The sequence below is a fragment of the Nannospalax galili genome, unplaced genomic scaffold (genome assembly GCF_000622305.1).
Source record: "Nannospalax galili isolate Female #2095 unplaced genomic scaffold, S.galili_v1.0 scaffold445, whole genome shotgun sequence".
Taxonomy (NCBI): Eukaryota; Metazoa; Chordata; class Mammalia; order Rodentia; family Spalacidae; genus Nannospalax; species Nannospalax galili.
Window position 1 is genome coordinate 1817679 of NW_008354184.1, and position 9960 is coordinate 1827638.

Below are 9960 nucleotides of genomic sequence, written 5' to 3' on the forward strand. Positions count from 1 at the left end.
ACAGAGAGAGAGACAGAGACAGAGAGACAGAGACAGACAGAGACAGAGAGACAGAGAGAAGGAGACTTTGGGGGCATTGATGGGCTGGAGAGAGAAAAGGACAGAGACCACTTCTGACCAGAAACACCCAATTATGGGCTCAAAGTACAAGAGAAGAGACTGTGGGCACAAAGGAGAAATAAGAAGCAAGGTTCGGAGAGAAAGAAATCAAGGCAGAGATACATGAAGGGGAGGGGTCAGGAGGAAGAGATCCTAAAGAGAGCAGGAGGAGGAGCAGAGCAACTCCAGGCAGAGCTGGGGCCTCCCAGGCTCCTCTGCGCCTCTGGTAGGTGGTAGCGCACCGTTCCCTGCAGCCTGTGTACCTAGTGGCTCCCATGCACTGGCCCAGGAGGTCAGTCACTGTGGCCTGTGCCTTCCCCAGGCAAGCCTCATAGTGACGTCCCTCCAAGGAGACCCAGGGAGGCAGCTGCCCACACGGTAGGTTTCCAGACTGAGAAAGGTGACCTTAGAAGCCGTTCACTCCAAAAAAATGTCCCCACCAGGTACATCCACATCATAGCTGAGCTTTTAAAATTACAGATTCTTGCCCAAATCCACAACTCTGAGTGGGGTCTGGGGATCTGTATTTATAAGCTCCCCCAAAGAGCTTGCTGTGTATGAAACCAGGTTTGGGGTCACCTTGGCAGCTAAAGAGAGCAGTGGGGGCCAGAGAAGGGCTGTGTCCAAACTGAGGTCACACAGTGATTTCCAGCAGGGCCTGGCCTCCCAGGGAAGTTCCTCCTCTTGCAGGGTGGGCTGTGTGGCGCCAGGCACACAGGAAGGCTCCAGTGGGCAGTGACCACTTCGTTTCCCTCTGTCCTTCTAACCTCAAGGCCCAGGTGCTGCTCTCCAGAGGTTGCTTGAGCAGAGAGAAAGGAAGGGCCTGGGCCAAAATGAGATTTCTGCCCCCCCGCCTTCCCCACCCTGTCCCTAGAGTGCCAAGGCCTGGGGCTGCAAGTTCTCGCCAGAATGGGGGTGGAGGGTGGGACAGGAGGGAGGAGGAGAAGACACAGGGGCTTCCTGTCCCCCTTTGCCCTGCCTCCCTGGGTTCAGGGCTGGGTCCCCTGGGGCGGTGGCATCTGAGGCTGACAGATCTGCCCTGTCCTTCCTGCCTGCTGGGGGAAGGGGCAGAGCAGGCTCAGATCCTTATACCCTCCTCCCCTTGTCTAGATACTAAGGGCCTGGCTCCCCAGGAAACTAAACCCCATCCCAGGACCCCATCTCCAGCGAAGGAAGAGCTCAGACTGGAATCAGCTGCCTCCAACATATAGAGCACCCTGGAAAAGCCTCAACTCTGAACTTCTGTCTCCCCATTGCTGTCATGTCCCTCCTAGCTCTGGGTGCCTTTCTCCATCCATCTCCTCTCCCCATCCATCCTCTCCATCCATCCTCTCTCCCATCCATCTTCCCCATGAGGCTTCATTCAGTCACTCATCCCATTCACCAACTACCTACTCTCTTAGATCACTAAGGAGCTGTGAAGCTGGTGTCTTCCAAGGAAGACAGGCCACAAAGAACTGGCAATAGACAGGTTATTGTAAATTGCAATATGCTGTAAAGGAAAAGTCCAGTGTACCCTCAGAGGAAAAGAATCAGGAGTCTTGTCTGTAGACTTGACCTCTGTGATGAGCGCTAGGCAAGGCTCTATTAGGAAGGGGATGTGTGGGTCCTGCCCCTCAGCTGACAGGAATGACAAGACCCAGACCAGGGGACAGGCCCAGGGGAGAGGGGAAGACAGGAGGATTTTCAGTGAGTTATCTGCATGGTCAGTGAGTTCAGTAAGCATTTACTGAGCACCAGCTGTATGCTCACACATTTTAGCCTGGGGCAGCCGACTAGGTAAGAGAGGAAACCAGAACTATGCCTTTTCCTATAGACTGAAGACTACTAACGGTGAATGTGACAGAGCCCCTAGAGGTATCAGAGGCCAATGCCCTCATTGTATAAATGAAGAGTTATACTCATAGAAGGTAGCTGACTTCTCTAAGGTTACGCAGCAAGGGCTGGGAGCCTTAACTCCTCTCATTTCACTTGCCAAAATCAAGTCTCTAAGACTTTAAGTCTAATCCACAAATAGGAGGCACTCACACTGATTTTTCAACTCCCAGGGAGGTAAGATAAAAGACCAGGACAGGGAGGTAAGATAAAAGACCAGGACAGAGTAAGGCAGACCCAACTGGAATGTGACTGGGGTGGGTGGGTGGAGAATTGTCACACTTTGCGTTGGTGTGTGCACATGCGTGCGCACACACACACACACACACACACACACACACACACACACGGTCTATGCCAAGGACCTGAGAAGGAAAATGGTTCTCCAGGTCTACTAACACAGACGTTCTCACACCTATCAGCCATGCTGCCTAGAGAATGCTGGATGCTAACCCACAGCCTGTGACCAAGAGAAAACAATGCCCCGTCCAGGTTTGTCCCCACACTTTGCTGGACACTTGCCGACATTCTCACAAGGCAGGAGGTAGCACCATCCTCATTTTAAAGACTCAGGGAGATTAGATAACTTGGTCTGGTAAGTGGGACAAAGGCCAGCCCTGAACTCTGGTCTTTCTGGCTCTGGTGCCTGAGCTCCACTCAGCTCCCCTTCTCCTTATGAAGTGACATCATCAATCTCTCACAAATGCCTAAATCCCTCCAACCACCCCACTTATTTTGGTAAACCACTGAGAGCACAAAGACAGGCATCCTATTCACTCCCTGTCTGGTCTTGGGTCGGGTTCTGGGTAACTGAGCAAAATGACAAGGAATCCCAAATGGGGAGACAAGGTCCAGCTTGCAAGTTAGGCCACCTCAACAAGCCTCTTGCCCAGGCTGCTACCAACTGGAAATAATAGAAAGACCAAGACCTCTCCTGGCCAGGTGCAGCCCACCCTGTACAAATGGACCCCTCATGTCCACAGCAAAGTTTATCTGCTCCAGGTCTTCCTCCCTCACCCTTCCTTCCCTCTACCTCTGACACACTTTTGCCATGTACATCTATGCCATGCTGCCTAGTAAGTAACTGGGGATCTGTGAATGAATGAATGAATGAATGAATGAATGAACGAACAAGTGATTCCCAATTTACCTCATTTGCCCCAGAGGCAGCAGAGCCCTGCCTCAGATATGCCCTCAGAAGACTCGGAGGCAAAAGTCACACTGTAATGTCCAGTTCTATAACCAGATGATCACATGACCTATCACCTGCCTCTCTGTTTGGTTCAGTAGGCTGGTGACCCTGCCTAGGTTAGTGGAAACAGGTATGAAGACATCTAGTGAGAACATATTGAAAAGATAAGCAGTAATGACTACTATGAAGTTCAAGGTCAACAGAGGTGGTGGGCAGAGCCTGACAAGTTAGTAAGGGTAGCTATGAATCACAGGGCTCCCTCATGATCTGAGTGCTGTCCTAAATGTTTACCAATGATATCTGCTCCAATTCTTACCACAGCCTATAAGAAAGCTGAGACTCAGAGACCTCTAGCCACTTGTTGAGGACCCACAGCTAATAAGTGGGGGTACAGGATCCATATCCACAGCGGTACACTTCAAGTGCTAGCTCAGGCTTTGACCCACCTACCCTCACACATTTCCTACACACAGGCAGCTCACTCTTTCAGTACTGTGGACCTTCATCATGCAGGCCCCACAGAGAAGAGGGAGCAGGATCCAACTCTGAGGTCACATGCAGGAGAGATAAGGCCCTGTGGATGGATGAAGAAGAAGGAGGCAGGAGGCAGGAGGCAGGAGGCAGGACCTTTACAACAGTCATCCTACAACAAGTCTGGCCTGCGGAACTTGGACTATACAACTCAGTAATGAAAGAGAGTGGACTTGACTGCAGCTAAGGTCAAGGGTAGGGTGGGTTGGGGTCCAGGGATTGGGAGGTCTGTGTAGGGATGGGAGAGTTAAGGATCACAGCTTCTCTTTCCTTACTCTTGAGAGGGAGGATGGGGAGGGCCTTGGAGTCAGAGGAAAGGAACCAGAGGGGAGGACAGATGCAAACATCCTGAGCAGGAGGCTAAAGACTCTGTAGGCACCAGGGGCACCAAGCCCTGTGGGATAAGGCTTGACATCGTGTCGTCACCCAGAAAATACCAAATCAGGATAAAGGGATTTATAAGTGAAGGCAAGGCATCAAGGGGCCTCCAAGGCCACCCTCAGCAACCGTGAATTCTACCAAAATACTACCTGAAGTTAAGGAGTGCTATGTGGTCTTGGCCTGTAATCTCAGCACTTGTAAGTTCAAGTCCATCTTGGGCTACATAGCAAGCCAAGTCCCAGTCCAGCCAAGGCTATATAGTGAGACCCTATTATTATTAATAAGAAAGAGCCTGATAATAAGTTGAGGGTTCAAATTTTAAGCAAATTTCTTACTTGCAGGACCTTGAACTTTCAACACACTGGAGGAAACACATTATTGGAACTTTAATAGAAAGAAGTACTTGCCCATGACCCTGACGATCAGGAGAGAACCAGGGATATCCTAAAGAGCTCAAATGATGGGACAATTGGGTCAGGCACTGACCTCCTGCTGTGAAGTGCTATAAATGGGCTACTAAGGCTCTGGAGGTAATCTAGCCTGCCCCCCATTTTACATATTGGGAAACTAAGGATGGGAGAGGGAGGAAGGCAGCCAGGGCATCTGCAGATGTTGGAACATAACCCCAACTGTGGGCTCTGGGATCCTGGCTCCAATCTCTATCAGCTGTAGAGGACTCAGCCATACCAAGTTCTGGAGTTCCAGGCTGGTCTGTCTCATCAGACCCTGAATGCCCCAAAGCCAGGCCTGGCTCCATCCCTCCTGCCCCAGCGCCTGGCCCTGTGCCCTGCACAGAAGACACAGTCACAAGAGTCTGAAGCAGTGGAGCTGCTCAGGGCAGAAAGCAGGAAGGGCTTTTGGGCAACTGGATGACAGGAACGGGCCGTCTCCTTCTCTGAGAGCTTCTAAGAAGAGGGCAGAGGCCAGGCTGCCCCAGGCAGCACTGGGCACAGGCCCCAGCTTCCTTGTTCCCAGAGAGGGTGGGGTTGGAAGAAGGAAGATTCGGGCCTCTAGAACAGTCTCCAGACCATAGCAGAAACAGGGAGGGGCCAGAGTCCCTGTTGGGTTGGGTCCCAAAACACCCTCCTCCTAGAGCATAGGCCCTCTGCCTCCAGGAAGTCAAGCCTGAATGCTCCAGCCTCCCTCTCTTCTCCTCCTTGGGTAACAACTTAAGGACCACCATGTAAGGTCATGCTAGGCCCCAGAGAACCAAAACCAAGGAGCCCTGCCCTCAGGGGGTTGCAACAGCAAGTGGAGGCAAGCCTGACTACCAAGCTGTGTGGGGAGAGACACACAAGAAGTGGTCTCCCACTGGAGAAAAGAGGGGAAGAACTCCAGCAACAGTGCCCAGGAGTACATAACCAGAGAGGGCCTCTGGGCTGGACTACCAGCAGGGACCTGGCCTCCAGCAACCAGACAGCCGGATGGGCCAACTAAGCCAACAGCCCAGTCCAGCAGGAGAGAAGAAAGTAGACTAGGCCCTTGGCTACTCTTGGATTCTAGTGGCAGCAGACTGTGGTTCAGGGGCTGGGCTGGAGAGGTAAACCCCAGGCTCCAAACCACACCCTTTCATAATTAGCTGGGTGAGTGCAGGCCCATCCCTCAAGCTCTTTGTGCCTCAGTTTCCTTGGAGAATAAGAATATCATATATAGGGCTGGAGAGATGGCTCAGTAGTTAAGAACACTGGCTGTTCTTGCAGAAGACCCGGGTTTGAACCCAGCACCCACATGGCAGCTAACAACTGTCCGTAACTCCAGTCCCAGGGGATCCGACAGCCTCTTCTGTCCTCCGAGGGCCTTGCATGACACAGATGTACTTACCTACATGCAGGCAATACATGCATCCACATAAAATTTAAAAAAACAAAAGAATGTCATATATAGCCAGAGAGTTGCTGAGGGAGTGGAGTCAAACATCAGATGCCCTCAGAGCTAGGCAGGTTGCTCATTGTCCTCCATAGTTCAGGGAGCTTTCTGGAAATATCTGTTAGAAATGTGGAATGCTGGGACTGGAGAGATGGCACTGGTCCAGCATCCACATGCAAGCTACCCACCACCTGTAACTCCAATTCTAGGGGAATTTGATGCCCTCTTCTGACCTCCACTGGCATTGCACTACATGGGTGCACTTACATACAGGCAGGCAATGCACTCATACACATAAAACAAAAAATAATAAAATATTTATTATTATGGAGACCCACTCACAGGCAAGAGTTTATCACAGACCCTGGCCTGATGCTGAGATTTGAAAGGCATTTTGGAAGCTCCTGAGGATAACAGCTGGGGTACAGCTCAGGAGCACAGTGCTTGCTCAGCATGTGGGGGTTCCTTAGCCCTCATTCCATTCCCCATTCCTTAGCACTGAAAAAGCAAACAAAGCCCAAAATCTGAAGGTGAGTCTCTAGTGAAACACTTGTATAGTGGAACTGAAGGAAGTCCCTCTACAACTTGCAGTGCTGGACATATACCTACATTATTTTCTCTAGTGAACTTTATTGCATAGTTAATAAGCTAGATATACATGTGTGTGTTCATATGTGTGAGTGTATGTGATGTTCTTTATTTTATTTTATTTTTGAGACAGGGTCTCCCTGTAGCCCCAGCTGACCTGGAATTCACTATGCAGACCAGGCTGGCCTTGAACTCACAGAGATCCGCCTGCCTCTGCCTCCCCAGTGCTGGGATTAAAGGCGTGTGTCACCACACCTGGCCATTCTAGAGATTTTTTTTTTTTTTGAGACAGTGTCTCCCTGTAGCCCCAGCTGACCTGGAACTCACTATGCCTGGCTTTTTTAATTTTAAAAAATTGTTTTAAAGTATTATACATGTGTGTCTGCATGTGCGTATGTGCAGGTGTCTGCCTCAGGTGCCCCTGGAGCTGGGGTTACAGGTGGTTCTGAGCCACCAGATGTGGGTGTTAGGAATGGAACTGGAACTCAGGTTCTCTATAAGAGCAGTAAATGCTATTAAGCACTGAGCCATGTCTCCAGTCCCTGTGTGTGGTGTCATTCTCTCACACATACACACTTGAGGACATACACAGTGAATATATGAAACTGGCAATATTTTACACAGGCAAAACCAACTCTTGAGGGTCACAGCATAAATTTCTCTAAGGCCACATGGATACTTTCCACTACATCCAAACTAAGGAAGACACAGTCTTGCCAAATGGGGTGGCCTACAAGGTGTTCAAGGGCACACTCTCACCTCCAGACACTCTCCAGAGCAAGCTGAGGCTCCAGGGGATGGCTGGATGTCAGGTCTACTCTAGACCCTCAGCCTCTACCTCCCCAAAGCATAGCCCCTCCCCTGCCATGCCGGCACCCAAACTCCCTGGACACCTCAGTATAACCTGCAAGTTTGGCTCTAGCTCTCTGGTTCACAGTCTAAGCCCTGTCTAGCATTCTCCCAAGAGATTTTGGTTCTTTCAGGGCCTTTCCCAGGTTTGGAGCCCCAGAGACCCCTTCAAGAAAAGCAAAGCCTGCCAGCATATTGGGGAAAAAAATGTCTACCTCTCATTCCCAGAAATTCAGAATTAACTAGTCTGGAGTAGAAAATGGGCTTCGGTTTTTTTTTTTGGTTTTTTTTTTTTTTTTTTTTTTTTTTTTTTTTTTTATTGTTTTTTTTTTTTTTGGTCTTTTTGAGACAGGGTCTCCCTGTAGCCCTAGCTGCCCTGGAACTCACTATGTAGACCAGGCTGGCCTTGAACTCACAGAGATGATCTGCCTGCCTCTGCTTCCCGAGTGCTGGGATTAAAGGCATGCACCCCCATGCCCGGCCCTCAGTATTTCTTTTAAAAACTCTACAGGTGCTGGGTATAGCGGTTGCATATCTGTAATCCTAGCTACTTGGGAGGCTAGGGCAGGGGGATGGAGAATTCAAGGCCAACTGAAGCTGTGTAGTGAGCCCTCCATAAGTGATTCCCAAGAGTAGCAAGCACGAGACCAGCTCTGGGCAGGTGCCAGGAAACCTGGAAAAAATGCAGACCCTCAGGTGCCTTGAAGATTTGGGTCAACAAACAAAACTGCAGCAGGGACCCTAGGTCTGGCCTACACCTCTGCACTCAGAGGAAGTAAATGCCTTCCCTGTGTCCCCTCATATCATCTTTTCTCTGTCCCAGGAGGGGATCTAGAAGACAGTCTCATGACCATGCAGGGAAACTGAGGCTGGGGCAGAGGCTCAACTTTCCCAGAGCTATTCTCGCTCCTCAAGGACCCTGACTACAAAACAGCAGGTTTCCCAACCTCTCTCAGTGTATCCTCGAGGGCAGGCTAGGAGGGGTAGTATTCATCTGATGTGTAACAGATGAGGGGACTGAGCTCAGAACTGGAGACCATGGATGGAGCCTGCTGCCAGACAGGACCAGCACTCCACGGAGGAGGGGTTAAGGGTCACCAGTGAGCTGAGGCAAGTCTGCCTGGCAGTGTCATCTGTGGGCTTCAAATCCAACTGACATATTTTGGGTCCCCTTTCCTTCCAAGGGCCATATTCTAAGAAAGTCTAGGACCAGTCCAAAGGAACCCACGCTGGCCCCCAGGAAGCTCCTGATAGGGCCCTGCCCATGGCAGGAAGCCTAGATCCCACAACACTAAGGCCTCAGTCCTCTGCTAGGGAACACACAGCATACCATCCCTCACCCATGGAGGAAAGAAGCCCTCCTCTCAGGACAGCTTTGATGGTGGAGTAAGGGGGTCACAAGTATCCCTGGGACAGAGTCAGACATGGGGGATAAAGCAACCTTTCCCCTCGCACTCTCAGGAGGGAAAAGAACAGACGGTGGTGACCCTAGTTCTCCTGGCATTTGTGCCAGGACAAGGCCTGAGATCCTCAGCAGGGAGGGACCCTCCCTACTTTCCCAGCTCCCTACTATGTAGGGTGAATGGGGGCCTCCACCTTCCCCTGTTGGAGAAAATTTAGTTCCTAAGGCCTAGAATGGGAACCTGGTTGCCAGCCTGGTGGGCATGGGTGTATTCACAGAGGGAGTCCCTCAACCAATACACAGTCCCTTCCCTGCAGCCTGGAGGTCCACCCACCTCAGAAGCACCTCTCAGTAGCTAGGTAGGCAGAGTCCAAGCACTACCCAGGAGAACCTGTGTGTAGGGATAAGGAAGAGAGACAGAGAGGGAGCACGACCAGATGTGGCTCCCTATAGATCCACACACACCCCTTCCTGGCTGCTGGGCCAAAGAGGGTGGAGGGCAGGGGCTAGAGATGGGAGCAGCTGGGAGACCCCATGCCCAGCTTTCTAACCCTTGGCCCGCTTCCCCCCCGACAGCACCCCTCCCTATGCCAGGGGTCTCAAGCTCAGTCACAGACACACAGCAGGGAGGGCCTTCCTTTCAAGAGGAGGGACTAAAGGGTGGAAGGATGAGCAGAGACCCACCGGGAGAGAGATGCCGGGCAGGCGGGCAGCAGGCAGACAGCAGCGGACGTTGGAGACCGCTGCAGGGCAGCCTGGACACGACTGGCTGGATGCTCGTCCCTCTGTCCATCCAAGGCGGCTTCTCTCCGGGCAGTTCTGAGGCCGGGCGGGCGCTGTTAAAAAGCTTTTTATGTGTGTGTGTGTTAATCACATGATTGCCGTTCACCTGTATTTCAAACAAAGACAGCTCACTGTTTCAAGGCCCCGAACAAGAGTCTGGGCACAGGGAAGAGAAGGGAGGCGGGGGGAGGAGGGTTGGCAGCGCTGGGGGTGGCGTCGAGGAAAACTGGGGGGAGATTGTCCAAGGCCAGCAAGCGAGAGAAAGAGAAAACCCTTATCAAACTCCTAATTCACTGGGCTCCGCAGCCCCAGACACACTGGCCCAATTGTCTGGCTGGTTGTGTGTGTGCAAGCATGTGTGTGTGTGTGTGTGTGTGTGTGTGTGTGTGTGTGT

The 9960-nt window shown here is 51.5% G+C and overlaps 1 long non-coding RNA gene across 1 annotated transcript in view; it reads right to left on the reverse strand.

Moving 5' to 3' along the window:
* The window catches only part of LOC108491701, a 61978-nt gene extending 52347 nt beyond the window's left edge, over positions 1–9631 (reverse strand). Inside the window, exon 1 of the long non-coding RNA XR_001872869.1 lies at positions 9468–9631. This is a non-coding gene — a long non-coding RNA (uncharacterized LOC108491701). The remainder of the gene's footprint in view (positions 1–9467) is intronic.
* Between the last annotated feature and the right edge of the window lie 329 nt (positions 9632–9960).